Source organism: Staurois parvus, unplaced genomic scaffold (genome assembly GCF_062004578.1).
Source record: "Staurois parvus isolate SC_StPar_1 unplaced genomic scaffold, SC_StPar_1.0 ptg000153l, whole genome shotgun sequence".
In the NCBI taxonomy this organism is placed as follows: domain Eukaryota; kingdom Metazoa; phylum Chordata; class Amphibia; order Anura; family Ranidae; genus Staurois; species Staurois parvus.
The window spans coordinates 10151706-10176908 of NW_028317949.1; the positions used below are offsets into that span (position 1 = coordinate 10151706).

The window sequence follows — 25203 nt, forward strand, 5'->3', positions numbered from 1 at the left end:
AATGAAAAGAAGTAGAAGAAGAATGAAAAGAAGAATGAGAAGAAGAATGAAAAGAAGAATGAAAAGAAGAATGAGAAGAATGAAAAGAAGAATGAAAAGAAGAAGAAGAAGAATGAAAAGAAGAAGAAGAAGAAGAAGAATGAAAAGAAGAATGAAAAGAAGAAGAATGAAAAGAAGAAGAAGAATGAAAAGAAGAAGAAGAAGAATGAAAAGAAGAATGAAAAGAAGAAGAAGAAGAATGAAAAGAAGAAGAAGAAGAATGAAAAGAAGAATGAAAAGAAGAAGAAGAAGAATGAAAAGAAGAAGGAGAAGAATGAAAAGAAGAAGAAGAATGAAAAGAAGAAGAATTCCAGTACAGCAAAAAGTGTATCTGCAGAGAGCTCCGCTATTTCTGACAGTTCTCTGACAGTTCCTTCACATTTACAGCGGTTGAAACATTGTATCTATTTATTTCCGAATAAAAACATCTGTATCCTAAATGGAAACAAATAGATACAATGTTTCAACCGCTGTAAATGAACTGTCAGAACTGTCAGAAATAGCGGAGCTCTCTGCAGTGACACTTTTGCCGGCTGATCGGGAAGAATTCGATTCGTGCACCCGAAGTTTGCTAAAATTCGGATTCGATGCGAATCGAATTTTTCCTGATATTCGAAACGAATTCCACTTCGCCAGGTTCAATTCGCTCATCTCTAATTATAAAGTTCAAAACAATTCCAAAAACTGTAGTTGGCAGTTTTAATAATATTTTATTCCAACATACTGCTGGCCTCCAGTCTAGTGACCTCGCAGAGGAAACCTATGGCTTCTTATTGTTTTTGTTGTCCTTTCAAGACTGCTGAACAGAGCAGTAAAAGGTTTTTGCATCAAAGCTACTTAAAGTCTTAAAGTGCATCCAAAATAAAAAACACAAATCACAGCACATAATGTACAGTGATTATGATGTGTCCCTTGTGCTGATGACTCTTTTGTTAGGTGACTTGATCCTCCATTCACCCCCCTCCACCCCTACTGCCATAATCCTTCGGGTTAATAAAAACTATGGAAGCTGTCACAAGCTCTCACCAAGTGTTCCTTTCTGCCTAGCTTTGCTGTTCATAGAAGCTGAACTAAAACTTTGAATGGAAATGTATCTATGTATGGAGGATGGGTGGATGTTTGCTGGGTCCACCCACTCCATTTATAGATTTGTTTTCACAAAAGTCTCCGACAGCATCTTAGTTCTAAAACCCCTGCCACACCAGAAGCTTATGGTGGCGATGGTGGGGGGCCCTGAGCAGAGGAAGATTTCACCTAACACATGCACAATTGGCACATCCTATTGACTGTAAGTTATGCTCCTTGTGCGGATTTTAGTGTTTTTTATTTTTTTATTGTGGCTGCACTTAGGCTTTAAAGGGTACAAATCTGAGAGTAGCTCTTCTACATAATGCATGTCAAATTGTTTTTTGATTTAGGGTAGAGTGGATTTTAAAAAATGTTCAAAACTTTGTACAGTTCTTTTTCTTTACTACACGACTCTTGGTTTATTTCAATAGTTAAAAAAAGGGATGTTAGTTTTATGGTTTATTTTAGTATACATTTTTATATATTTTAAAGTATATTTTTTTGTGGTACACTGTAAGTCCCCGAAGGATGAACTTAGAAACCTAACTCTAGTCTGCTCTACTTTTTTAGCCCATATTGTGTAAAAAAACTGTAATTAAGACTATGTGCAAATTAATAGAAAACACATAAAATTACAACATTATGGAAGTTTGTGAAGAAAGGGACATGATAAATTGGATGAAGCAGCAGGTTATGGGGAATTCTATACCACAACACTGTCCACATTTGTATGTTCTCCATGCCATGGCCAATAGTTAGGGGAAGGATCATTGTGCACAGATTTCCAGAAGGATTTGCATTTGCTATTCCTTATTTCAGTGGTGTTTTGAATTCTTACAGTGCTGATACAAAGAAATTTAACAAAATACATACAGTACATAATTAAAAATACTGCTATTACAAGGAACATGCCAAAAGACAAATTATAGATAGCACCTAATTAGCACTTGCCATTAAAAGTGTAATAACAAGTATTAGAGACAAAAATAACATTGAATGAAAATTAAACTGAGCACAGATATTTTTCTTGGCTACTATTTTTTTAAGTGAACCTGTCATATCCTTCAAAAATTACGAATTAACATTACTGGTAAAGGTAAGGTACCAGTAGCTATACTTGTTTTTAGATGCATTGCTTTTGTGCTCTCCAGTTACCAGAAGATTACCATCAAGAATTCCCAATTTTTGCATTGGGAAGTGGCCTGTATAGATGTTTCTAAAACACAAAAGCCCCTGGCAGTGTAAGTTCTGTCTAGTGTATTCGTTTCATACCCCACATTTCAATTTTGCATAGAGTTAAACAGTATATCCTACTAATTATTTTCATACACAGCATGCTTTATTTTCTAAACCTTAAGTATGTTATGCAACAAAACCTTTTTTTTTTCATTTTGCTTTTTTGTTCAAGTAAAGGAATTTTTCAAAAGACTGGTCTCTTTATTCTTTACTGAATGTAACACTTTAGTGAATGGGTAGGGGTATAAGTACCCCTTACGTATTCACAAGCAGGGGCAGCATCAGGATTTATTTAAAGGGATACACTGATACTAATGACCCCCCCGCCCGCAGACCCCCACAACTAGAGATGAGCGAATCGAAGTATCCGAAGTGGAATTCGAGTCGAATATCGGAAAAATTTCGATTCGTGCCGAATCCGAAAAACAGCCTAATTCGGACGCGCGAATCGAAATTTTTCCGAAAATGGCGGCTGACATGTGCGGCGACGGAGCGGGGATGTCGGGGAAGGCGCGCAGACAAGGCGCGCTGCCCCATAATGCATTCCTCAACGACATGTGATCGCATCAGCCAATCAGCAGCCAGCCAGCCAGCACTGTGTAATGGTCGAGGTATATATAGCGGCCATTTTGGAAATCTTCATTTGCCTGCAGTCATTGAACAGAGGCAGACCGCTCTGTACTAGGGACAGGGACAGAGTTAGGGCCACAGAAACGAGAATTGGGGACAGAGAGAAGTTACTTAGGGACAGAGAACCATTACTCAGGGACACAGACTTGTTAATGAGGGCCACAGAATCGTTATTTAGGGACAAAGAAATGCTAGTTAGGGCCACAGAATTCATACTCAGGGACAGACAGAATTTTCACTCAGTGCCAGAGAATTGTTACTTAGGGCCACAGAAACGTTATTAGGGCCACAGAATTTTTACTCAGGGACAGACAGAATTGTTACTGAGTGCCAGAGAATTGTTACTCAGGGACAGACAGAATTGTTACTGAGTGCCAGAGAATTCTTACTCAGGGCCACAGAATTCATACTCAGGGACAGACAGAATTGTTACTCAGGGACAGACAGAATTGTTACTGAGTGCCAGAGAATTGTTACTCAGGGACAGACAGAATTGTTACTGAGTGCCAGAGAATTGTTACTCAGGGACAGACAGAATTGTTACTGAGTGCCAGAGAATTGTTACTCAGGGACAGACAGAATTGTTACTGAGTGCCAGAGAATTGTTACTCGCACAGACACAAAATTGTTACTTGCACAGACACAGAATTGTTACTCGCACAGACAGAATTGTTACTCAGGGCCACAGAATTCATACTCAGGGACAGACAGAATTGTTACTGAGTGCCAGAGAATTGTTACTCAGGGACAGACAGAATTGTTACTGAGTGCCAGAGAATTGTTACTCAGGGACAGACAGAATTGTTACTGAGTGCCAGAGAATTGTTACTCAGGGACAGACAGAATTGTTACTGAGTGCCAGAGAATTGTTACTCGCACAGACACAAAATTGTTACTTGCACAGACACAGAATTGTTACTCGCACAGACACAGAATTGTTACTCAGGGCCACAGAATTCATACTCAGGGACAGACAGAATTGTTACTGAGTGCCAGAGAATTGTTACTCAGGGACAGACAGAATTGTTACTGAGTGCCAGAGAATTGTTACTCAGGGACAGACAGAATTGTTACTGAGTGCCAGAGAATTGTTACTCGCACAGACACAAAATTGTTACTTGCACAGACACAGAATTGTTACTCGCACAGACACAGAATTGTTACTCAGGGCCACAGAATTCATACTCAGGGACAGACAGAATTGTTACTGAGTGCCAGAGAATTGTTACTTAGGGACAGACAGAATTGTTACTGAGTGCCAGAGAATTGTTACTCAGGGACAGACAGAATTGTTATTGAGTGCCAGAGAATTGTTACTCGCACAGACACAAAATTGTTACTTGCACAGACACAGAATTGTTACTCGCACAGACACAGAATTGTTACTCAGGGCCACAGAATTCATACTCAGGGACAGACAGAATTGTTACTGAGTGCCAGAGAATTGTTACTCAGGGACAGACAGAATTGTTACTGAGTGCTAGAGAATTGTTACTCAGGGACAGACAGAATTGTTACTGAGTGCCAGAGAATTGTTACTCGCACAGACACAAAATTGTTACTTGCACAGACACAGAATTGTTACTCGCACAGACAGAATTGTTACTCAGGGCCACAGAATTCATACTCAGGGACAGACAGAATTGTTACTGAGTGCCAGAGAATTGTTACTCAGGGACAGACAGAATTGTTACTGAGTGCCAGAGAATTGTTACTCAGGGACAGACAGAATTGTTACTGAGTGCCAGAGAATTGTTACTCAGGGACAGACAGAATTGTTACTGAGTGCCAGAGAATTGTTACTCGCACAGACACAAAATTGTTACTTGCACAGACACAGAATTGTTACTCGCACAGACACAGAATTGTTACTCAGGGCCACAGAATTCATACTCAGGGACAGACAGAATTGTTACTGAGTGCCAGAGAATTGTTACTCAGGGACAGACAGAATTGTTACTGAGTGCCAGAGAATTGTTACTCAGGGACAGACAGAATTGTTACTGAGTGCCAGAGAATTGTTACTCGCACAGACACAAAATTGTTACTTGCACAGACACAGAATTGTTACTCGCACAGACACAGAATTGTTACTCAGGGCCACAGAATTCATACTCAGGGACAGACAGAATTGTTACTGAGTGCCAGAGAATTGTTACTCAGGGACAGACAGAATTGTTACTGAGTGCCAGAGAATTGTTACTCAGGGACAGACAGAATTGTTACTGAGTGCCAGAGAATTGTTACTCGCACAGACACAAAATTGTTACTTGCACAGACACAGAATTGTTACTCGCACAGACACAGAATTGTTACTGAGTGCCAGAGAATTGTTACTCAGGGACAGACAGAATTGTTACTGAGTGCCAGAGAATTGTTACTCAGGGACAGACAGAATTGTTACTGAGTGCCAGAGAATTGTTACTCAGGGACAGACAGAATTGTTACTGAGTGCCAGAGAATTGTTACTCGCACAGACACAAAATTGTTACTTGCACAGACACAGAATTGTTACTCGCACAGACACAGAATTGTTACTCAGGGCCACAGAATTCATACTCAGGGACAGACAGAATTGTTACTGAGTGCCAGAGAATTGTTACTCAGGGACAGACAGAATTGTTACTGAGTGCCAGAGAATTGTTACTCGCACAGACACAAAATTGTTACTTGCACAGACACAGAATTGTTACTCGCACAGACACAGAATTGTTACTCAGGGCCACAGAATTCATACTCAGGGACAGACAGAATTGTTACTGAGTGCCAGAGAATTGTTACTCAGGGACAGACAGAATTGTTACTGAGTGCCAGAGAATTGTTACTCAGGGACAGACAGAATTGTTACTGAGTGCCAGAGAATTGTTACTCGCACAGACACAAAATTGTTACTTGCACAGACACAGAATTGTTACTCGCACAGACACAGAATTGTTACTCGCACAGACACAGAATTGTTACTCAGGGCCACAGAATTCATACTCAGGGACAGACAGAATTGTTACTGAGTGCCAGAGAATTGTTACTCAGGGACACCTAATCGTTGAATTAAATAGTATGTCAGACAACATGCAGAGGAGTGGCAGAGGAGGCAATGTTTTAGGAGCGAGCAGACGTGGCAGCAGAGGAAGGGGTCGAGGCAGCAGTATTCGCAGCCAGAGGCCAGTGCTCCCGGTGTCATCCAGCGGTCGTGTCTCCACCGACAACCCTGCCGTCATTGATTGGTTGGCTCGGTCGTCTTCCTCTTCCCAGGTCACCTCTGACACCTACAGCCAACGGTCGGTGGGTACGTCAGACACAACCGTTAGTTGGCATGGCCCGGGAGCAAGCCCACTGAAATCACGTGTCCTCTACCTGCCCCTGTCCTTTGCTGTTCCCTCACCAAGCGAAGTATCGCATGCTGTGGGCTCAGCCCCACTGTACAGTGAGGAAGAGCTAACAGAGGGCGGTCAGGAACGGGGGGAGACATCGGCCTTTTCAGCAGCCAAGCGAACAAGTACTGGCGAGGAGAGTGGCTCGGTAGCCGGTCTAGAGACAGGTCTGTCTCCTGACCCAGACGCAGCCGAGGGGGCTAGTAGTGAGGCGGAGACCCTACTTGATGATGAGGAGGTTGATCGCACTTGGCAGCCTCGTCGTCATCAGGCAATTTCTTCCGCATCATCAGGAGAAGAGGGTGGCAGCTTGGCAGCGAGCAAAACAGTCGGTGGGTTGCCCAGGAGACAGCAGCAGGGTCGCATCAGTGTCAGTGGAGCCAAACGTCCACGGAGTAGAGCACCAGCTCCACTGCAGCCTACCACCACGGCCAGTAGTGGTGCCGGTGCGCACGGAGGAAGTAGCAGTCAGCCAGTGAAGAGTAGCGGGGGCAAAGTTTCCTACTCGGTGGTGTGGCAATTTTTCCTCAAGCCGCCCGAGGAAGTAAACGTAGCCGTATGTCGACTATGTGGCCAGAAATGCAAGCGTGGCCAGGGGGCCCATGTTGGGACTACAGCGTTGCGTCAGCATATGCAGCGTCACCATTCGGTGGCCTGGGAAAACCGTGATAAACATACGGCGGTTCTGCCTGCCCCAGCCCCCGCTCCATCACCCGCTCCGTTACTTGCTCCGTCACCCGACGTCGTCAATCGCCCTCTATCAGCCAGTCAAGGCTCCAACACCTCTGCTGAGGGGAGTTGTCGCTCGTTGGCATCTTCCGCTCGTTCAGATGCTCCTTCTCCTGCTACTCCTCTTCTCGGATTCCGTCAACAGTCTTTCTTGGAATCCGTATCCAAGAGACAACAGTTTGCGAGCACGCACCCGACGGTGCAAAAGCTGAACGTCCTCCTGTCCAAGTTGCTGGTGCTGCAGTCCCTCCCTTTCCAACTGGTGGACTCAGCACCTTTCCGAGAAATGATGGCTTGTGCCGCGCCGCGGTGGAGAGTGCCAAGCCGTCATTTCTTTGCCCAAAAGGCAGTGCCAGCCCTGCATTCACATGTAGAAGAGATGGTGGGCCAGTCTTTGAGCATGTCGGTCTCTGCCAAAGTGCACGGCAGCGCCGACGTGTGGAGCTGTAACTACGGTCAGGGACAGTACATGTCATTTACGGCCCACTGGGTGAACGTGGTGCCGGCACAGCCGCACCAGCAACTTGGACAGGTCACGACGCTTTTGCCTCCACGTTTGCACGTCCTTGGTCCAGCAAGCATGTCCGCCTCTACCACCTCTTTTTCCGCCGTGTCCTCAGCCGCCACCCCCGTGCCAAGTCCCATTACCCGACCGGCATATCACATGTGCAGGGCGCAACGGTGTCACGCTGTGCTGCACCTGGTATGCCTTGGCGAACGTAGTCACACAGGGGAGGAACTGCTGAGTGTAATGAACAGAGAAATCGACAGATGGCTGTCTCCGCGCAAACTAAAAATCGAAACCATGTTGACTGACAACGGAAAGAACATGGTGTCTGCTCTGCGTCAAGGAAGGTTGTGCCATGCGCCATGCATGGCTCACGTGTTCAATCTGGTTGTCAAGCGGTTCCTAAAATCCACCATCCCACTGCAAGACATCCTTAAAATGTCACGTAAACTGTGCATGCATTTCAGCCATTCCTACACCGCAAAGAACACCCTCATTGAGCTGCAGCGGCAGAACGGAATTCCACAGCATCGCCTGATCTGCGACGTTGCAACAAGGTGGAATTCAACCCTACACATGTTAGACCGCCTTTACGAGCAGCGAAAGGCCATCACCGATTTCCTGATGTTACAAGCGGATAAAGGTACTCCCCTGTGTAACTTAGATGTCAGCCATTGGCAGCTCATGCGTGACACCTGCCGCTTGCTCAGGCCCTTTGAGGAGGCCACGCTATTCGTGAGTCGGCAGGACTATGGGATGAACGACGTCATTCCTCTGTTGCACGTCCTGGAACAAATGCTGTTAACAATGGCTGGTCAGGGTGCGGTAGACGTGGCGCACAGATCTCAACGCCACATGACCCCTGTGGGGGCAGGACAGGAAGAAGAGGAGGAGGTAGAGGAGGACATTTGTGCTCAGGAATTATTGAGTGAAATGGGTGGTTTTTCCACTCAGCGGACAGGAGTGGAGGAGCAGGAGCATCTGGTAGAGGAGGAGGAGGAGGAGACAGAGGACCCAGACGCACCGTGGCAGTATGCTGTGGAGATGGGGGCAGGGAGTCCCTCGCATTCCTTGGCACAAATGGCCCATAGCATGCTCGGTTGCTTGCGTAGCGACAGCCGAATAATAACCATCAGACAGAGGGATGACTTTTGGCTGTCCACCTTGTTGGACCCTCGCTACCGGTCCAAAATGGTGGCCTTTTTCACACCTGCTGAGAGGGAGGCCAAAATTACGTACTATAAAAACCACCTATGTAGTCAGTTGGTCTCTGCCTTTGTGCGCCAACGTCCATCCTCAGACACTGTGGGCCCTGTGCGCTCGCGTTCCGCTGGCATGGCAGCAGGGGAGGGGTGGGGTGGTAGGAGCAGTGGCAGCTCCACCAGCAGCGGCTGCCTCAGTCTGCAGTCGATGATGAGTAGCTTTCTTCACCAGCGCAGTGAGGAAACTACTAACCAGCCGCAGCAGCAGCAGCAGCATCAGGTGGACCTGGAGCAGGAGCTCAAACAACAGGCTTGGGCCTACTTGGACAGCACCCTGCCAACCGAGGTAGACAATCCCCTTGACTACTGGGCAACGAAACTTGACCTTTGGCCCCAACTAGCTGAATTTGCCCTTGAAAGGCTGTCATGCCCGGCCAGTAGCGTGGCATCGGAGCGCGTGTTTAGTGCGGCAGGAGGTATTGTAACTCCGCGGAGGACACGACTGTCCACCCAAAGTGTGGAGAGACTCACGTTTGTGAAAATGAATCAGGCGTGGATTAGTCTGGATTTCAAACCACCAGTTCCTGACACAACTGACTAAATCCGCCATGAATCATGCCTCAAACATGTGCCACTTTCAGGTCTCCTCACACTGCTGGTGTGTTTAATTTTTTGACATAGGGTGCTGGCAGATTACGGGCCTCCTATAGCTGCTGCCAGGCCCCTAATCTGCCATAGGCCCCTATATACCGCCTCCTCATGCTGCTGCTAGGTCCAGAGTCTCTCATGGGTCCCTGTACGGCCTCCCATTGCTGCTGTCTCCATCGCCACACTCTGCTGCCATGTGCCACTTTCAGGTCTCTTCACACTGCTGGTGTGTTTAATTTTTTGACATAGGGTGCAGGCAGACTACGGGCCTCACATAGCTGCTGCCAGGCCCCTAATCTGCCATGGGCCCCTATATACCGCCTCCTCATGCTGCTGCCAAGTCTAGAGTCTCTCATGGGTCCCTGTACGGCCTCCCATTGCTGCTGTCTCCATCGCCACACTCTGCTGCCATGTGCCACTTTCAGGTCTCTTCACACTGCTGGTGTGTTTAATTTTTTGACATAGGGTGCAGGCAGATTACGGGCCTCACATAGCTGCTGCCAGGCCCCTAATCTGCCATGGGCCCCTATATACCGCCTCCTCATGCTGCTGCCAAGTCCAGAGTCTCTCATGGGTCCCTGTACGGCCTCCCATTGCTGCTGTCTCCATCGCCACACTCTGCTGCCATGTGCCACTTTCAGGTCTCTTCACACTGCTGGTGTGTTTAATTTTTTGACATAGGGTGCAGGCAGATTACGGGCCTCACATAGCTGCTGCCAGGCCCCTAATCTGCCATGGGCCCCTATATACCGCCTCCTCATGCTGCTGCCAAGTCTAGAGTCTCTCATGGGTCCCTGTACGGCCTCCCATTGCTGCTGTCTCCATCGCCACACTCTGCTGCCATGTGCCACTTTCAGGTCTCTTCACACTGCTGGTGTGTTTAATTTTTTGACATAGGGTGCTGCAAGATAACGGGCCTCACATAGCTGCTGCCAGGCCCCTAATCTGCCATGGGCCCCTATATACCGCCTCCTCATGCTGCTGCCAAGTCCAGAGTCTCTCATGGGTCCCTGTACGGCCTCCCATTGCTGCTGTCTCCATCGCCACACTCTGCTGCCATGTGCCACTTTCAGGTCTCTTCACACTGCTGGTGTGTTAAATTTTTTGACATAGGGTGCAGGCAGATTACGGGCCTCACATAGCTGCTGCCAGGCCCCTAATCTGCCATGGGCCCCTATATACCGCCTCCTCATGCTGCTGCCAAGTCTAGAGTCTGTCATGGGTCCCTGTACGGCCTCCCATTGCTGCTGTCTCCATCGCCACACTCTGCTGCCATGTGCCACTTTCAGGTCTCTTCACACTGCTGGTGTGTTTAATTTTTTGACATAGGGTGCAGGCAGATTACGGGCCTCACATAGCTGCTGCCAGGCCCCTAATCTGCCATGGGCCCCTATATACCGCCTCCTCATGCTGCTGCCAAGTCCAGAGTCTCTCATGGGTCCCTGTACGGCCTCCCATTGCTGCTGTCTCCATCGCCACACTCTGCTGCCATGTGCCACTTTCAGGTCTCTTCACACTGCTGGTGTGTTTAATTTTTTGACATAGGGTGCAGGCAGATTACGGGCCTCACATAGCTGCTGCCAGGCCCCTAATCTGCCATGGGCCCCTATATACCGCCTCCTCATGCTGCTGCCAAGTCTAGAGTCTCTCATGGGTCCCTGTACGGCCTCCCATTGCTGCTGTCTCCATCGCCACACTCTGCTGCCATGTGCCACTTTCAGGTCTCTTCACACTGCTGGTGTGTTTAATTTTTTGACATAGGGTGCAGGCAGATTACGGGCCTCACATAGCTGCTGCCAGGCCCCTAATCTGCCATGGGCCCCTATATACCGCCTCCTCATGCTGCTGCCAAGTCCAGAGTCTCTCATGGGTCCCTGTACGGCCTCCCATTGCTGCTGTCTCCATCGCCACACTCTGCTGCCATGTGCCACTTTCAGGTCTCTTCACACTGCTGGTGTGTTAAATTTTTTGACATAGGGTGCAGGCAGATTACGGGCCTCACATAGCTGCTGCCAGGCCCCTAATCTGCCATGGGCCCCTATATACCGCCTCCTCATGCTGCTGCCAAGTCTAGAGTCTCTCATGGGTCCCTGTACGGCCTCCCATTGCTGCTGTCTCCATCGCCACACTCTGCTGCCATGTGCCACTTTCAGGTCTCTTCACACTGCTGGTGTGTTTAATTTTTTGACATAGGGTGCTGCAAGATAACGGGCCTCACATAGCTGCTGCCAGGCCCCTAATCTGCCATGGGCCCCTATATACCGCCTCCTCATGCTGCTGCCAAGTCCAGAGTCTCTCATGGGTCCCTGTACGGCCTCCCATTGCTGCTGTCTCCATCGCCACACTCTGCTGCCATGTGCCACTTTCAGGTCTCTTCACACTGCTGGTGTGTTAAATTTTTTGACATAGGGTGCAGGCAGATTACGGGCCTCACTTAGCTGCTGCCAGGCCCCTAATCTGCCATGGGCCCCTATATACCGCCTCCTCATGCTGCTGCCAAGTCTAGAGTCTGTCATGGGTCCCTGTACGGCCTCCCATTGCTGCTGTCTCCATCGCCACACTCTGCCATGTGCCACTTTCAGGTCTCTTCACACTGCTGGTGTGTTTAATTTTTTGACATAGGGTGCAGGCAGATTACGGGCCTCACATAGCTGCTGCCAGGCCCCTAATCTGCCATGGGCCCCTATATACCGCCTCCTCATGCTGCTGCCAAGTCCAGAGTCTCTCATGGGTCCCTGTACGGCCTCCCATTGCTGCTGTCTCCATCGCCACACTCTGCTGCCATGTGCCACTTTCAGGTCTCTTCACACTGCTGGTGTGTTAAATTTTTTGACATAGGGTGCAGGCAGATTACGGGCCTCACATAGCTGCTGCCAGGCCCCTAATCTGCCATGGGCCCCTATATACCGCCTCCTCATGCTGCTGCCAAGTCTAGAGTCTGTCATGGGTCCCTGTACGGCCTCCCATTGCTGCTGTCTCCATCGCCACACTCTGCTGCCATGTGCCACTTTCAGGTCTCTTCACACTGCTGGTGTGTTTAATTTTTTGACATAGGGTGCAGGCAGATTACGGGCCTCACATAGCTGCTGCCAGGCCCCTAATCTGCCATGGGCCCCTATATACCGCCTCCTCATGCTGCTGCCAAGTCCAGAGTCTCTCATGGGTCCCTGTACGGCCTCCCATTGCTGCTGTCTCCATCGCCACACTCTGCTGCCATGTGCCACTTTCAGGTCTCTTCACACTGCTGGTGTGTTTAATTTTTTGACATAGGGTGCAGGCAGATTACGGGCCTCACATAGCTGCTGCCAGGCCCCTAATCTGCCATGGGCCCCTATATACCGCCTCCTCATGCTGCTGCCAAGTCTAGAGTCTCTCATGGGTCCCTGTACGGCCTCCCATTGCTGCTGTCTCCATCGCCACACTCTGCTGCCATGTGCCACTTTCAGGTCTCTTCACACTGCTGGTGTGTTTAATTTTTTGACATAGGGTGCAGGCAGATTACGGGCCTCACATAGCTGCTGCCAGGCCCCTAATCTGCCATGGGCCCCTATATACCGCCTCCTCATGCTGCTGCCAAGTCCAGAGTCTCTCATGGGTCCCTGTACGGCCTCCCATTGCTGCTGTCTCCATCGCCACACTCTGCTGCCATGTGCCACTTTCAGGTCTCTTCACACTGCTGGTGTGTTTAATTTTTTGACATAGGGTGCAGGCAGATTACGGGCCTCACATAGCTGCTGCCAGGCCCCTAATCTGCCATGGGCCCCTATATACCGCCTCCTCATGCTGCTGCCAAGTCTAGAGTCTCTCATGGGTCCCTGTACGGCCTCCCATTGCTGCTGTCTCCATCGCCACACTCTGCTGCCATGTGCCACTTTCAGGTCTCTTCACACTGCTGGTGTGTTTAATTTTTTGACATAGGGTGCTGCAAGATAACGGGCCTCACATAGCTGCTGCCAGGCCCCTAATCTGCCATGGGCCCCTATATACCGCCTCCTCATGCTGCTGCCAAGTCCAGAGTCTCTCATGGGTCCCTGTACGGCCTCCCATTGCTGCTGTCTCCATCGCCACACTCTGCTGCCATGTGCCACTTTCAGGTCTCTTCACACTGCTGGTGTGTTAAATTTTTTGACATAGGGTGCAGGCAGATTACGGGCCTCACATAGCTGCTGCCAGGCCCCTAATCTGCCATGGGCCCCTATATACCGCCTCCTCATGCTGCTGCCAAGTCTAGAGTCTGTCATGGGTCCCTGTACGGCCTCCCATTGCTGCTGTCTCCATCGCCACACTCTGCCATGTGCCACTTTCAGGTCTCTTCACACTGCTGGTGTGTTTAATTTTTTGACATAGGGTGCAGGCAGATTACGGGCCTCACATAGCTGCTGCCAGGCCCCTAATCTGCCATGGGCCCCTATATACCGCCTCCTCATGCTGCTGCCAAGTCCAGAGTCTCTCATGGGTCCCTGTACGGCCTCCCATTGCTGCTGTCTCCATCGCCACACTCTGCTGCCATGTGCCACTTTCAGGTCTCTTCACACTGCTTGTGTGTTTAATTTTTTGACATAGGGTGCAGGCAGATTACGGGCCTCACATAGCTGCTGCCAGGCCCCTAATCTGCCATGGGCCCCTATATACCGCCTCCTCATGCTGCTGCCAAGTCTAGAGTCTCTCATGGGTCCCTGTACGGCCTCCCATTGCTGCTGTCTCCATCGCCACACTCTGCTGCCATGTGCCACTTTCAGGTCTCTTCACACTGCTGGTGTGTTTAATTTTTTGACATAGGGTGCAGGCAGATTACGGGCCTCACATAGCTGCTGCCAGGCCCCTAATCTGCCATGGGCCCCTATATACCGCCTCCTCATGCTGCTGCCAAGTCTAGAGTCTCTCATGGGTCCCTGTACGGCCTCCCATTGCTGCTGTCTCCATCGCCACACTCTGCTGCCATGTGCCACTTTCAGGTCTCTTCATACTGCTGGTGTGTTTAATTTTTTGACATAGGGTGCAGGCAGATTACGGGCCTCACATAGCTGCTGCCAGGCCCCTAATCTGCCATGGGCCCCTATATACCGCCTCCTCATGCTGCTGCCAAGTCTAGAGTCTCTCATGGGTCCCTGTACGGCCTCCCATTGCTGCTGTCTCCATCGCCACACTCTGCTGCCATGTGCCACTTTCAGGTCTCTTCATACTGCTGGTGTGTTTAATTTTTTGACATAGGGTGCAGGCAGATTACGGGCCTCACATAGCTGCTGCCAGGCCCCTAATCTGCCATGGGCCCCTATATACCGCCTCCTCATGCTGCTGCCAAGTCTAGAGTCTCTCATGGGTCCCTGTACGGCCTCCCATTGCTGCTGTCTCCATCGCCACACTCTGCTGCCATGTGCCACTTTCAGGTCTCTTCACACTGCTGGTGTGTTTAATTTTTTGACATAGGGTGCAGGCAGATTACGGGCCTCACATAGCTGCTGCCAGGCCCCTAATCTGCCATGGGCCCCTATATACCGCCTCCTCATGCTGCTGCCAAGTCCAGAGTCTCTCATGGGTCCCTGTACGGCCTCCCATTGCTGCTGTCTCCATCGCCACACTCTGCTGCCATGTGCCACTTTCAGGTCTCTTCACACTGCTGGTGTGTTAAATTTTTTGACATAGGGTGCTGGCAGATTACGGGCCTCCCATTGCTGCTGCCAGACATGTAATCTGCCATGGGCCCCCGTACCGACTCCTCATGCTGTGACGTTGCAACAAGGTGTAATTCAACCCTACATATGTTAGACCGCCTTTACGAACAGCTAAAGGACATCACAGATTTCCTGATGTTAAAAGCGGATAAAGGTACTCCCTGTGTAACTTAGATGTCAGCCATTGTCAGCTCATGTGTGACACCTGCGCTTGCTCAGGCCCTTTGAGGAGGCCACGCTATTCGTGAGTCGGCAGGACTATGGGAGGAATGAGGTCAAATCGGCCATGGGCCCCCGTACCGCCTGTTCACGCTGATGCTGGTCCCACAGTGTGACCTGGGTCCCTGTACAGCCTCCCATTGCTTCCACTCTGCCATGTACCTCTTTGAAATCTCCTCACACTCCTGCGGTTGTCCATTTTGTCATAGGTTGCTGGCAGATTAGCGGCCTTCCATAGGTGCCGCCAGGCCCCATATCGACCATGGGCCCCCGTACCTCCTGGTCACGCTGCTGCTGAGCCCACAGTGTGACCTGGGTCCCTGTACGGCCTCCCATTGCTTCCACTCTGCCATGTGCCACTTTGAAATCTCCTCACACTCCTGCGGTTGTCCATTTTGTCATAGGTTGCTGGCAGATTACAGGCCTTCCATAGGTGCCACCAAGCCCCATATCGGCCATGGGCCCCCGTACCGCCTGGTCACGCTGCTGCTGGGCCCACAGTGTGACCTGGGTCCCTGTACCGCCTCCCATTGCTCCCACTCTGCCATGTGCCACTTTCAGGTCTCCTCACGCTCCTGCTGGTTTCCATTTTGTCATAGGTTGCTGTATGGCCTCCCATTGCTGCTGCCTCCACCGCCACACTGTGGCTCCAAACACTGGTTTTGGCCCCGTGACTGGCCAAAGGAGTGAAGTGTGCAGTGATTCTAAGATCGACGGCACTCATCTGCATGTCATACTGACAGACAGTATTATTTCTCTTCCCCAGCAGACTCCAAGGGCATTTAAATTAAAGGTACAGTGTTCTGCACTAATATTAAGTCTCTCTGAAGCCTAGAAACACCCTTTTTTAAGTTAAATTCACAGCGAATTTATTCGACTCGAATCGAATATTGTCCACGAATTCGCCGAATCAGTCGAATCGAATTTTTCATTTCTTCGCTCATCTCTACCCACAACCACCGAGCCAGGGTTGTGGGAAAGAGGCCCTTGTGCCCATCGGCATGGGAACCCCAGACACTCTTTCCACCCATTTTTGGGAGATGCGGTTCCCCTTAAAAGTCTTACCAGGCCTAAAGAACCTGCTATGGATTTTAGGGGGAACCCCACGCACTTTCTAAAAAATATTTTACTGTGGGGTCCCTCCTAACCTTCCTACTAGACCTAAAGGGTCTAGTATGGATAGGGGGAGGGACCAACTCTGTTGTTTTTTTTTAAATAAAAATGTAATTTAAAAAAAATAAGTCAGTATTGCTGCAGCAGGTTCTATATGGACATACAACTTTGCAGGTAGTTTAAAGGACCCCCCCAGGCATGATAGTTTTCTTTTTTTTTCTACTTTAAGCAATGAAAAATGACTGCCCCTTTAAAAACAATACTTTTTAAAAAAAGATTTCACTAATTTGTGTCCCTCAGGGCAGTACCCGAGTCCCCATACCCCTTTTATGACCAATAACGTGCATATAATCCTTCAAAATGGGCAGTTTTGAATTTACAAGATCGAGATCCCATAGACTTGCATTGAGTTTGACGTTCACGGTCAATTGTTCATTAGGTTCAAAGGTTCAACCACGAACTAAACACAGAGGGTGTTTGGCGCATCACTGCTGGTAAGTGTACTGAGAAACTTTCTGTTGTTTGCGATAAAAACGTATTGCAATAAGCCCTGTACCCTATGACTACGTGCATCACACGAAACGCGTCAGTGGGGCTACAGCAACTAAACGTCTAGCCACCGCTGGTGGCCATCCTGATTTCCCATTATACGGTCAGTGTTTTTCTTCTTTTTACTTTGTCATTGCACTTTTCATTCGATGGAATAAAGTTCCCTACGGTATCACGCTATGTGGTCTCCTTTATTGGTCCCTATTCATGAGGGACATTCGCATAGGCTGCATTAAGGGTGACCCCCTATGGTGATACGCATCAAGGACCCCTGAGTACTCCATGCAGATGTGACTGGGAAGTATCCTGACCTGACCTTACCTGGGAGGCGGATGACCTAAACTATACCTATTGAGATAGGTTATATCTCAAATGCCTGTTTGCACGCACTTCTGGTGAGTGCGCATTTCATTTACATTGAATATCTGCCACTTGGACTAACTCTCCACGAATGCTTATCGGGATCATACAGGATCCTCACGTGGGCAATACATCTGGGACTTTTTTTTGCACTTTACTCACCTATTGGTGACATCATTTATGCACATTTATTTATATTTGTTGATTTTCTTGATTGATCTGGTATTGCTTATTATCTATACCTACATACTGAGCATATGTTATCGATCTATTCACACTGCACAGTTTTAAAGCTGCATCTTCTCATTTCTATACACTATTGATGAGATTTACGCTGCATATTTAGTTTTAAGCGCTGCACCTTCATATTGAGATTATTGCAATAATAGTATGCATTATTTAGTGTCTGTTTGAGACAAATCTCCCTTGAGGCAAAGGAAGATCATCTGACATGCTCAATAGGTTTCTAATATTGGCCAATCATCCTTTAATCTATACCACTGCCAGTTAGTTAGAATCCCCTCCTGTTTCTAAATTTTGCATTATATCTTCTTTGTCAGCTCTACTAGCTTCCCAGTTCGCCTCCATACTCACTGGCTAGATGTAATGATACTGATTTACTGTCCAATGAGCAGACACTAGGGGGATGTGAAAAAAGAAGCTGTATTTCAGAGCAAGGAAGCTAAATTGCTTAATCAGTGTTTCACTCTTCTGAATATACAGTGTAGAAAATATGTATCATCGTCAGGCAAAACAATAACTACTAATGCATATCAATTACATATTTAATTATTTAGCGAGAGTTTCACTTTAATATCTATTTTTACCTATTTGCATATTAACCTCCCATAATAATGTGAGGAGAAAGTCACTAACGTCCAGACATTAAAAAAAAAAAATGCTCCGCTAGCATTCCAGCGCTGCTCCCTTGACAACCCTTCCTTCATACAATGTGTTTCATTATCTATAAAGCTTATTTTAGATTTTAGTTCTACTTTTCTGTGCTGTCACATGCATGAAAGCAGGGATAGCAATGAAACACCATGGAGATACCACAAGGGAGAGTCTGTGCATCTAGCAGTGGTTGCATTTTAAATAGCTTGAAATTATGAAATATTCGTTGCTTTGTATGTTAACAATATGAATAAGAGATATCATTTTAGCTGCCTTAATCATGTTTTTTTCTGATTCAACGCACAAGAAAAAGGTTATCGTGGACAGAAAATATAATACAAAAGTAGCATCATTTAAATGCACCATACTGCATGTTAATAGTATTAACGAATACAAACACTATTGTATAAAGGTTATTGAAATAAATTAAAAACTACTAGCAGTATAAATCAGTTCCTCAAATGTTTTAAACCATGTACTCTTTATGTTCACCAAGTGTTCACCAAGTACTCCCTGCTGTCAGTTGCGTTGTCATGTGACCTTTATGTGTGCACATTTGTTGCTTCTCTCCCTAGGAATGTAAAATGCAACCCCTTATATTCTTAAAAAAACTAAAATTTCATACATAAATTATTATATAAATGATTTACTATTTGACAACTTTCAACTATTAATAATTTACTTTCAAATATAAAATAAACCCTACTTATGGAGTTTTTCATCGTTTAACTCCTTCCTGCCCTGCCTATTATAAGATGACGGCAGAGCGGGGTCCATATGGCATATGGCATCCTCCCAGGATTAAGCCTCGCACACACCCCAAGGGCCATGCTTCAACACAATCTGTCACCAGGCGTGTCCACCAGACACAGCCAATGACAGATCACTACACCAGCCCACTGCCAGTGTCATGTGATTGCTGGGACCAATAACAGCAGATCACATGACAGTTGTAAAGAATGCATGGCTTTCTTTCATGCCATTCATTGCTTACAACAGAGCTGCTAGCTGTGATTGGTCACAGTGGTCACATGTATAGACTAGACCAATCACAGCACATTTGTAGCATGTGATCACCTGTGGCCAATCACAGCTGATCACAACAAAAACTACAGAATGAATGAGTTTAATTCAGCAAAAATGATTGTTTATACCAATTAAATTTGTTGGTATACTGTAAGGAATCATAATATGTAACGAAAACGAAAAAAAAAAAACTGATCCCTTGCCAAGAGTAGTACAATGTTACTATGGTAACATTCTATTGTTCTGGTCACAGAAGAAGAATAATACTGTCAGCAGTCAATGTCCCTGATCACTGCTGCACCAGCTATAGGATTTTTTTTTACTTTCTTTATCTTCTACAAAATTATGACAAAAAATGACAACTTCAAAAAACACGCCATGCATCTTAACAAATACCTCAGACTGTCTAATTTACAAAAAGTGGTCATTTATGAGTTATTTGTTTTGTCCTGGTGTTTTTGGGCCTCAAGAAATTAGATAGGCCGTCAGTAAATCAGGATTTATCATTTTTTAGATATATACTATAATTTGTGGACTCTATAACTTTCCTACCAATTAAATAATAAACACTGATTTGAGTTATTTTTACCAAAGAAATGTAGCAGAATACATTTTGGATGAAATTTGTGTAGAAAGATTATTTATTTGCAAATTTTTATAACAAAAAATCCCACATTTTTTCAAAATTGCCATTCTTTTTTTCATTTTAGTGCAAAAAAAAATTAAAGTAAATACTACCAAAAGAAATCTCTATTTGTGTGAAAAAATAATAAAAATGTAATATGGATACAATGTTGCATGACCTCGCAATTATCATTCAAAGTGCAACAGTGCTGAAAGGTGAAAATTGGCCTGGGCAGTAAGGGGGTAAAAGTGCCCGGTAGGCAAGTGGTTAAAAAATATAAATGTATTATACATACAGCTAGCTAGAAACCCTGTTGCCAGACCAATCATTTTAACAACAACCTTCCTACAAGATTACATGTGCATTTAACTCTATAGTATTCTCCTTTAATCCTCTCCTGGAAACTACATAAAATGTTGTGAAGAGAAGAGAGTGAAGAGATGGAAAGTCAGTACAGCACAGAAAGTAATTAGAAACTCCCATAAGAAGAACTAAGAACTATGACATGAGATTATATAGGGGGCTGTGCTAGGAAACTAACTAGTCAATTTTTCTAGCAAGATAAAAGGCACATCGCATGTGGATAAAAAATAATTTATGAAAGGGAAAAACACTGCAAGTGAAACTTTGATATACTTAATGATGTTTGTTACCAGGTCTCTTTATAAATCTATAAAAACTTTTATGCATAACCAGCTCTACTCACAAAAAGATCAAAGTGACAATTTCTAACAGCAGCTAACCCAAACAACACATTCAAACCAAATATACACATATAAGGCAGCACTTTGTAAATTACTTATACAGTAATATGAATGCATACTATAAATATAATATGTTAATACTAATGACCAAATGAGGTATAACATTCCAACATTAAGGGGTCTATACAAATGCACGTATCAGTACATCCATGTACATTTGTTTGGTTGATGTTGGGCAAAAACCAATGTTGTTGTAGAATATTTCATCTACTGAACAAATGTTCCTTATTAAGGGCTGTAGTAAAATACCACATTATGAACACTAGATGGAACTGAGGATCATAGGAAATACATACAGCATGTCCTTGTAAGAAGAAATGCAATGTAACGATTGTAGAAAATAGGTAACATTCAGAATGGCCATGATGGATTCACCACCAGGTACAACAGGAGCAGGGGCTGGGTTTTCTCTCTAGTAATTCTATGTGTAGTTGTGAATCCCTTGGCAGCTTATTCAGAAATTTTTTAACATGACCATTAACTTATCTTGCACCTAGATCACTGAAGGCTGATCCTCTGTTCATTAGGGTGCGTGAGTCTTTTCTCTTTAAATATCTCTGGAAATGCATCCACTCAGTTGGACCCTGAGAATTAAATTGGGAAGGCAATATAGTGTGCATATTCATTAAAAAAGCTGAAAACAAAAAGGAGTATCACTTTAGTGCTTGAAGAACACAACAGTGCAATTACATACAGTGGTGGTGCGTACTAAGGCATGCATTGATGAAGTAACAATGATCATGGAGGTGGTCATTGGTACAGTGAAAGGTAAAGTGGAGGCATGTGGCATGTGGGAGAGGTGGAAAGATTATGGGAAGGAAGGAGCTCAGAAGTTTTGGTGAAAGTAAGGGTTCCTGTGCAGAAGTGCTGTGGAGGAAGCCTTAAGATAGTTTCTACACGTATAATTAGAATAACAAAACAAAGCGCACCCGGTGTCCAAAATAACGCACTTTTTATGGTAGATGTAGAAGCATTTATTGAGAGTAATGACAAGACATCAACAAGACATCAAGCCCTTCTTCAGGGCTATTAAACAAATATGAAAAATATACAAAGAAACAGTGTATGAGGAGAGTTTAGAGGTAAACGGGAGCAGGGAGATGGGTCTTACGTTTTTCAGGTTGGTGGGGTCCAGCAAGGGTTTTTTAAGTATGGGAATGATCTGTGCATGCTATAGAGGGGTGGGGAAGGCACCATTAGAGAGGGAGAAATTGAAGATGTGAGTGAGGGAGAATAGGATAGAAGAGGGTGACCGTAGTAGTTGAGAGGGGACAGGATCCAGAGGGCACGTGGTGAGATGGGCTTCTGAGAAAACTGTAGTAACTTCTTCAGTAGTAGCAAGGTCAAAAGAGAAACATGTTGAGGGAGGTTTAGTATAAGGTATGCTAAGTGGGATAGATGTCTGTGTAGTGCCCCTACAAATTGCATCAATCTTATTTTTGAATTGATTTGCAATCTTGTAAGCAGTGAGTGAGTTACTGGGTGGAGGTGGAGAAAGAAGAGAGTTAAAAGTAGAGAAGAGATGACAAGGACTAGATGGCAAGCTATTGATGAGAGTGCCAAAGTCGGCTTGTTTGGCAGCATGGAGGGAGGAATTGTATGTTAAGAAATCAGATTTATATAGGGTGAATGCTTGCTGAGATTTGGTTTTACGCCACAATCGCTCCAGTGCACGACTATGTCACTTAAGATATCTGGTGTCGTCAGTCTGCCAAGGTTGTAATGGTGGAGGCCTGATACTTTGTGTAGTTAGAGGAGCAAGTGAGTCTAGTGTGTATGAAAGTGAACTGTTATAGACAGCAGTGGCCAGGTCAGGGCAGGACAGGGGAGAGATTCTGTCAGAGACGCGGTCAGTTGCAGAGTGGAAAGGAGCAGGGTTTAAGTTGTGAAGGTTTCTGAGGGTAATTGTTTGCTGCTTGAAGGGATAAGCGTTTGAAGATGAGGATACTGTGAAGGTGATGAGATTGTGATCAGAGAAAGGAAAGGGGGTGTTTGTGAGGTTGTAAGGAGTGTAAAGCTGGGAGAAAACAAGGTCTAATGTATTCCCATCAGAGTGAGTGGAGGACTGTATACATTGTGTTAAGGCAAAGGATGAGGTTAGGTTGAAGAGTTGAGATGTAGCTGGATTTTTCACATTAATGGGGATGTTAAAATCTCCATGAATGATAGAGGGTATTTCAGAGGAGAGAAAGTAGGGTAGCCAAGCAAAGAAGCCATCAAGAAAGTGTGACACAAGTCCTGGAGGCCGGTAGATCACTGCAATCCTCAGAGAAATGGGAGAAAACAGCCGAATGCAGTGAGTCTCGAAAGAAGAGAAGGATAGAAGCAAACCAACTCCACCACCTTTCTGACCACTGGGTCTGGGTAAGTGGCTCCAGAGAAGGCCTCCATAGGAAAGTGCTGTGAGAGAAGCAGAATCTGATGCGTGAAGCCAGGTTTCTGTAATTGCTAGTAGGTTAAGGGAGCGGGTGAGTAAAGTATTAGCAGGAGGTAATGAGAGAAGTAGTAGGGAGATGGTAGAAGTGAGGGTGATATGTATAGGCTTAGGGGTGGAGCAGAGGGGTAAAGAAAGGAGATTTTGAGAGCAGAGGATAGTAATATGTATATAGTATATAATTTGTATAGTATATAAATTAAGAGTGCTTGATCATGATCAAAATAATCAGAATAGAAATACTCAAAATAGAAATACAATCAATAGTAATAATAATAATGGCAATAGTAATTGTAATCATTGAGCTGAGAGAAAGTCTACAGATAAACCTGATAAAATTAACCACTTGCACTCCAGAGGATTTACCCCCCTCCTGACCAGGCCATTTTTTGCATTATGGTGCTGCATTACTTTAAATGACAATTGCGCAGTCATGCAGCTCTGTACCCAAATGAAATTTACATCCTTTTTTTCCCACAAATAGAGATTTCTTTCGGTGGTATTTGATTGTCTGTGCATTTTTAATTTTTTGCGCAATAAAAAAGGCTGGCAATTTTGAGGAAAAAAAAAATATTTTTGACTTTTCGCTATTAACCACCTCCCACCTGGCCAATGTACATAAATGGCCAGATGGGAGCTTCCCCGTTCTGAATGGATGTTTCTGTACAACCCTCAGAACATGTGCCTGCTCTTGGCCCCAAGGCCGTGCTGCAGCACAATTCTGTGATGGCTGTGTCCCTCAGACACAGTCCATCTCAGATTGGGATATGGGCTCTCTGATTGACCCTCCTGATCACGTGATAGCTGTGTCCAATCACAGCCATCTCAGAATGTCAACAGAGACACGTGTCTCTGCAGTTGATTTCCTGCCAGAGCTCTGTGAGAGCTCAGGGAGGGGAGAGGGGAGGGGGGAAGCTGAAGACTGTGACAGTTGATCTGTATAGCTGATGATTTTATTCATCAGTTACACAGATCTGCAGCCATCCCACGCCAGTGCACCAAGCACCATTTGTCCCTGTCCATGGTCCACATGGCAACATCTGTCACAGCGTACCCGTGTAAAGTCCACATCTGTGCCAGTGATCCACATCTGTCACAGTGTACCAGTGCTCATCTACTGCTGTACCAGTGATCAATATCTGACATGGCCTACCAGTGTCAAATCAACATCTGTCAGTTTACCAGTGTGCAATATCTGTCACACAGTACTAGTGTAAAATCCACATCAGTACCAGTGAATAACATCTGTCACAGTGTACCAGAGTAAAATCCACACCTGTACCAGTGATCAATATCTGTCACAGAGTATCAGTGTGATATCCACATCTGTACCAGTGATAAACATCTGTACCAGTGATCAATATCTTTCACAGAGTATCCATGTGAAATCCATATCTGTACCAGTGATAAACATCTGTACCAGTGAACATCAAAATAAACATCAGCAATATCAGCAGTGCACACATGTCTAAAAAATTATAAAAAATTATACACCAGTGAGGAGGTTTTTCAGATACTGAGTATGATGGACTGGAGTAACGGGGAACTCTCTTTGTCAGACTCAGATTCTGAGTATGAGCCAACTGAAAGCAGTGGGTCAGCAACAGATTCTGAGGAGGAGAGAGTCCAAACAAAGAGGTCCAGGAGATCTGAGGAGGAGCAGGCATCCACCAGTAGCGCAGTGGTGAGTACAAGCAGTGCAGCACTCCCAGAAGATAGCAGCAGAATGTATTTTGGGGTGTAATTTTGGGTATGTACATACTATGTGTTAGAAATATATGATAAATGGACAACTTTGTGTAAAAAAACAAAAATTTTCATTTTCTTCCCACATTTTCCGAAAACTTGTGGAAAAAAATGACATGTTCAAAAGACTCATTATGCCTCATAGAATATACATTGGAGTGTTTGCCTTCCAAAATGGGGTACTTCTGTGGGTAATTCCATTGTCCTGGTGCTCCAGGGCCTTCAAAAACATGATAGGTAGTCATGAAATGAGATGTGTAATGTAAGCCTCCAGAACACATGGGCCTCTGTATGTGGCCAGGTTGTAGAAAAGTCTTACACATGTAGTATTCCCATACTCAGGAGGAGTAGAATATAGATTGGGGTGTTT

At 45.9% G+C, this 25203-nt stretch overlaps 1 protein-coding gene across 2 annotated transcripts in view; it reads right to left on the minus strand.

Annotated features, from left to right (window-relative positions):
* CDH12 (cadherin 12) overlaps positions 1-25203 on the minus strand; it is a 1084366-nt gene that overhangs the window by 503735 nt on the left and 555428 nt on the right. The gene's annotated exons all lie outside the window — the stretch shown is intronic.